This window comes from Amia ocellicauda, chromosome 14 (genome assembly GCF_036373705.1).
Source record: "Amia ocellicauda isolate fAmiCal2 chromosome 14, fAmiCal2.hap1, whole genome shotgun sequence".
NCBI lineage: Eukaryota > Metazoa > Chordata > Actinopteri > Amiiformes > Amiidae > Amia > Amia ocellicauda.
The window spans coordinates 7,925,202-7,931,201 of NC_089863.1; positions in this window are offsets into that span (position 1 = coordinate 7,925,202).

A 6,000-nucleotide genomic window follows, 5' to 3' on the forward strand; every position below is an offset into this window, starting at 1 on the left:
TCACTTCGGCACAAATGCCATTTAATAATTAGATAATAACTACATCAGACTGTGTGGAGAACTAATTCTGACCAAGTTAAGACTATAACCTCTTCTGAGGTTTATTTATATTGTCTGATATTGTTTCAATTCAATTTCATGACAAAAACAACTTTTAAGTATAAATCAACTAAGAATTGCTTTAGATTACAATATTTAATATTTTCTCTACTAATTCTAGTTATAAGAAGACAAAAACACATCTAATACTGAGAGAGATTATTTGTATCCAAACATACAATAAATGTGAACATTTATCATCTGTGATTGAAGCTTTAAAAACTTTTTTAAAGTTAAAAGCACTTTCCCCCAATATGACTTGAGTATCTATTAGTTTTTAATGATAACATCCAGCCACTCCACCACACAAATATACAGAAATTACACAAAAAGGTTGATACAAAAAGGATTGTGGGTAGTTTCAAAATAAATTAAAGAGTTCTCTCTATACAGAAATATTTGTTGCACTTTAGACAGGAGACATATCTTCAGTCCCCAAGGGCCTCGACTGGTCTCCAGTGATCAGACCTGGAAAAAGTGACAAATTCCCTGTATCGAGTCGAAAATATAGTTTCAAGCAAGTAATAAAGTGCTCAGGTGGAGCGCAAAAACAGACGATACAGTATGGCAAGCCAAATGATCATTTAGAGATATGTCTAAATGCATTTCAAGATATCTTCAAATATTTCGAGAGAGATATCTGCAAACCATTGAGAGATATCTAAATAAGGTGCTTTTTACAGATATCTCGAAATGATTCGTGGATATCTAAATTATTTGAAGATATCTTGAAATATTTGAAGACATCTGGAATTATTTAATATATCTTGACATTTTTCCAGATATTTCTACATGATTTAAAGATATCTCTAAATATTTCAAGATATCTTTAAATCAATTAAAGATGTCTCTAAATGATAATTTGGCTTGCCATAATACAATGGCTCCTGGGGACAAGGGAAATCAGATATCCTGAAAATCAAGCCTTTGTCTCAGCTGATAATATAATAGTGTAAGGAGGCTACAGCTGGCTATCCACTCTCTTCAGGCAAGGATAACTGTAGAAGTAATATAATTGTATTCTGCAGTCATCTTTGGCCATGTTTAAAAATAAACAATATGTAGGTAGGGGGGTAGGTAGGTATTTATTTATTACAACCAGATTTCTTCTGTGTGTTTATTTTATAATTCCACAGATTTTATATGATAATTTTTTAACAGGTTGGTCATGGTGGGTCTCGGTCCTGTCCAGTTAAAATGGGGTCAGTATGAATATACTATGCAACCAAAACACAGAGGGACTATCCAAAAGGGTATCCAAAAGACATCTGCTTTTTTGCAGACAGATATATTTGTAACCCACTTCAATAAGGACTTTTCCCATAATTTGTTTTAGTTTCTGAGCATGCCTTGTATTTTGGTGTTATGGTTCATTCTTCTTCTCCTACAAAATAAAAGGTTTGACTTCCTGTTTGTCCCCTGTACTGCAACATAAGTATTATAACAGTTTTCCTTTGTGGTGAATGCTTATGGTTGCTGGAAATGCAGAGATGGAGGTACTTTATATATGCTACACACATCAGTGCTTGTCCGTTGTGCTTCATTTCCTGAACAATCTTCTGAAACAGCTTTAGCTTCCCACGAGCTTTGGCTACTAACCTGTACTGAACTTGCTCAAATGTGTGGTTTTGGTATTTAATGGAGAAGAACCAAATGAAAAAGAAATGTAAACCATTATTTAAAGCAATAATGTAACAAAACTGCAGTGATGGTGAATTGTGAGTGTTTTGCAAATCTGGTAGTTAGACTACCCACCTGTTTGTTTTGGCTGGAAATCTGATGGAGTTGCTTTTGAGGGAATCTCTAACGTGGGATGTTAAAACGGATTATGCTTGAATCTTGAGACTGTGAAGAACAAAAACATTTAAATGAACCAAAGGTAGCGGCCAATGCTCAGTGTTTATAACGGGAATTGTCACTGAAAAACAGGGACAGTTATTTATTTCTTAACATGGTTTTTGGTGTGTTTCCAATACCGAAGAGAACCACAGTACTGTTTTTATTTGTTTTGGCATGTGTATGCTTGTTTTAGAAAGTTTCTGGAGATATTGTCTCAGGGAGGTTATAATATTGTGGATTTGTTTTTTAAGATGATAAATTCATTGATATTATTTACCATTGTTAGATCATTATGTACGATAAGTAAGGTTGCGAATGTTAGCTTCATTCACCATCATTTGTTAAGTCTAGAAAGAGATTTCCACTATACCAGTATGCTCTGTTGTACAATGAAACAAATCCCCACCAACTTTAATGTTTGTCTGTATTTACTTTGCAATATTGAATAGTTGCGAAAGCAGCATGCACATTATTGCAGCGTTACTGGCATTTTTATGCGCAACTCCGACACCCCATATAACTGTTTCCATCTTATAATGTATCAAGTTCAGTTGCTTCGGCTGAAGATTATATTGTCAAATTAAAAGCCTGGTCAGCAAACCTTTTAGTACAGCAATCAATGAAGCTCAATTTTTATGGTGAATAACTAAGTTAGATTTCAGTCTGACACCTCAAGATGTCAGTCGAAGTCTACATCAATATGAATATAAACAATTAAGTGATTATAATTAATAACATGTCCTTTAATAATGACAGTTATGGCCATTTTACAGTTTATGCTTCAAGTATTGCTTACTGTACATGTCATTATTAAGGCATATTTTGTCATAATCCAGTAGCTAATTTTCATCCATATCATAACAAGGACATTCACATTGAAATTATGAACAGTTTTCCAGTTCAAAAGGAAGTTTAAGGACACAGAACTGCTTATACAGCAGTGTGGTTTGGGGGAAAAACTGCTTCTCCAAATTAAGACTGCATTATTTGTCATTATTTTTAAGACATTTCAAGGGATATTTAATCAAAGTCTCCATGTCATAAAATCAATAAGAAGCAGGGCTATTAATTGGAAAACATATGGGATTGAAAAGCCTATTCATTCAAGCTGGATCCAAGGTACAAAATCTCTGCTGAGTGCTTTTTATTTTATTTTCAAAGGCACTGCATTTTCTGTAATGGCTGTAAATGCTTTCAGTCTTGTGGATTTGTTTCTTTGTGGAACAAATGACAAGGTTGTTAACCAAAGCGAAGTGATGTCAGTCTTATTTTTGTAAACTGAAAGAATATTGAATAGCAAAGTAGCCCAATATTTCTTTCAGATGAGCTCTCCGTTGTTTATTTCAGGCAATCCAGGTGGTATAATACTGTGAGATTTAAAAAACGGATGTGTGGAGAAGTCTGCAAGAATTGGTCCCTATAATGTACACTTTTATAAGGGTGTATACACAGAATTGTAAAACAGTGAAGATACCATGATTATATCTGTCTAAGAATTTGAAAATGTATACAACATATTGCATTGGTTGCAATAGGCAGGTGGTCTGTCTATATATAATACCTAACTGGACACATCCCATTTTTTTAATTCACTCTGACTGTAAAACTGACTTTATAGATTACCAGCAAAATGGAATTTCAGGTGGGGTCTTCCAGATCCCAAAACCCAGGGCTGCCAATCAGCTACAACAAACTCCTCTTGAAGGAAATTACCCAGAGTGCTCTGCTGCACTTGGTACTCCAGGTTTTAGTCAACAAGTCTTCCAAACTCTCTGGTTTTCCAAACAGCGTTAACAGTCTTCCAAATCACAAACTGTCAAGGGGACAGCATCTCTCGAGAGACTCCTGTATAAAAGATCGTCACCGTTCTCCAACTGTAAATGGATCCCCTGTAAAAAAAAAAGTGTGAGTGGACGGAGGCATCACGTAGACCCAACGGATAATCCCTGCCTGCGATTCCTGAGATTTTTTTAGAGAGGGATACAAAAGCAAACAATCAAAGAACCTATGTTACAAAAATGCATGCATGCACCAATGTTACTGAGAACAACAACAACAACAACAACAACAACAACAACAACAAAAGCAAATCCAATTTAAAAACTAAACCCAAAACCCTTCCTGTCTGCATTTGCTTTTGGATCTGTAATTAATTTATATAAGTGACACAAATCAATGAAATGTATTATTGGATATTATTGAATAAAAATATATTTGTATGATTGTATGTTTGGTGACTTGTTGATTGCCTTCTCCTGCTCAAAGTATTATTTAATTGTTGAACTACTATTTAACCATAATTAAAAATTAAGAAATACTTATTTCAGCATCCACAGAATTGGTTACATCTTACAAATATATGTACCCTTTCATGTGAAACTGAGACTTTTTTTTCAGGTTTAATCCAAAATGCATGTTGTAGTTTGTTTTGCATATGATAAGAATTTGTCCATTTCTGATTTACAGTAAATATCAAACCCTGATATTGAATCCATCGAGAGGGTTTCTAGATCCAAACTACAAACTTTCCATATTCCTCATTATTATTATTGGTGTTATTATTATTATTACTATTATTATTATTATTATTATTATTATTATTATTATTATTATTATTATTATTATTGTTACTATTATTATATTAGTAGTAGTAGTAGTAGTAGCAGTAGCAGTAGCAGTAGTGGTAGTATATTTATAGTACTAATAATAATTAAATGTGTTGCCTCTTTTGAGGGATGGACTAGTCTAGACAGGATGCTTCTGTTCCTGGGCTGGTGTTGAAGGGGTTACCCTCTTAGATAATTAAAATAGCCGCAATCCAGACAGAGAAGACATCAGAACATAAATTAGCAACCTGGCACAGCAGGGCATGGAGGAGGCAGGTGGCATCCACTGTCTCTTCCTTCAGGCTCCTTGCAGACCTGTGAGTGTCTTGACAGCAGGCTGCAGCCGACACTGCAGTACCCTTTGTTTAATGGAAAGAATATGTCAGAAGACTTATTGCTTTTTCATTCCTGTAACTTAGGCCTCCCGATCTTTATGCAGATAAAGTCCGATATGTTATCTGTTTATCCCTTCTTTTCAAATGGAGTCATATGCTCAGGAATGTGTCAACACACCCCTGTTCTTCAATGCATGCAGATGCATTTCATGTCAAACATCTATTTACACTCCATTCACGGTTGAACTAACTGTGGGTCTGATTGATCTCATTGAACCTCTACATTTCTCCTGGTGATATGTTACAGATATGTTTTAACAAATATAAACATGCTGTTTGCCATATTCAAATCAGAAAATCAAACTAAAGCTTTTTTATAGGCATTTTAATAAGACTGTTTCTACTGGGAAAACACCACCTCAGTCTGAGAGCAGAAAATAAAGAAAAATGCCCCGCTTATAAGTGTTTGAGGGAACTTTATTTTGTAGCTGGTATCAATTTATGTTTGCTTTCTGAGGAACATAATAGTTTGATCCCTCCGGGTCCTCCAATAAATTTGAGCACTAATGTCACCAGTCATGTCACTAATGTCACTAATGGTACACTGATCAGCCATAACATTATGACCACTGACAGGTGAAGTGAATAACACTGATAATCTCCTTATCGTGGCACCTGTCAGTGGGTGGGATATATTAGGCAGCAAGTGAACATTTTGTCCTCACAGTTGATGTGTTAGAAGCAGGAAAAATGGGCAAGCGTAAGGATCTGAGCAACTTTGACAAGGGCCAGATTGTGATGGCTAGACGACTGGGTCAGAGCATCTCCAAAACTGCAGCTCTTGTGGGCTGTTCCCGGTCTGCAGTGGTCAGTACCTATCAAAAGTGGTCCAAGGAAGGAAAAGTGGTAAACCGGCGACAGGGTCATGGGTGGCCATGGCTCACTGATGCACGTGGGGAGCGAAGGCTGGCCCGTGTGGTCTGATCCAACAGACGAGCTACTGTAGCTCAAATTGCTGAAAAAGTGAATGCTGGTTCTGATAGAAAGGTGTCAGAACACACAGTGCATCGCAGTTTGTTGGGTATGGGGCTGCGTAGCCGCAGACCAGTCAGGGTGCCCAT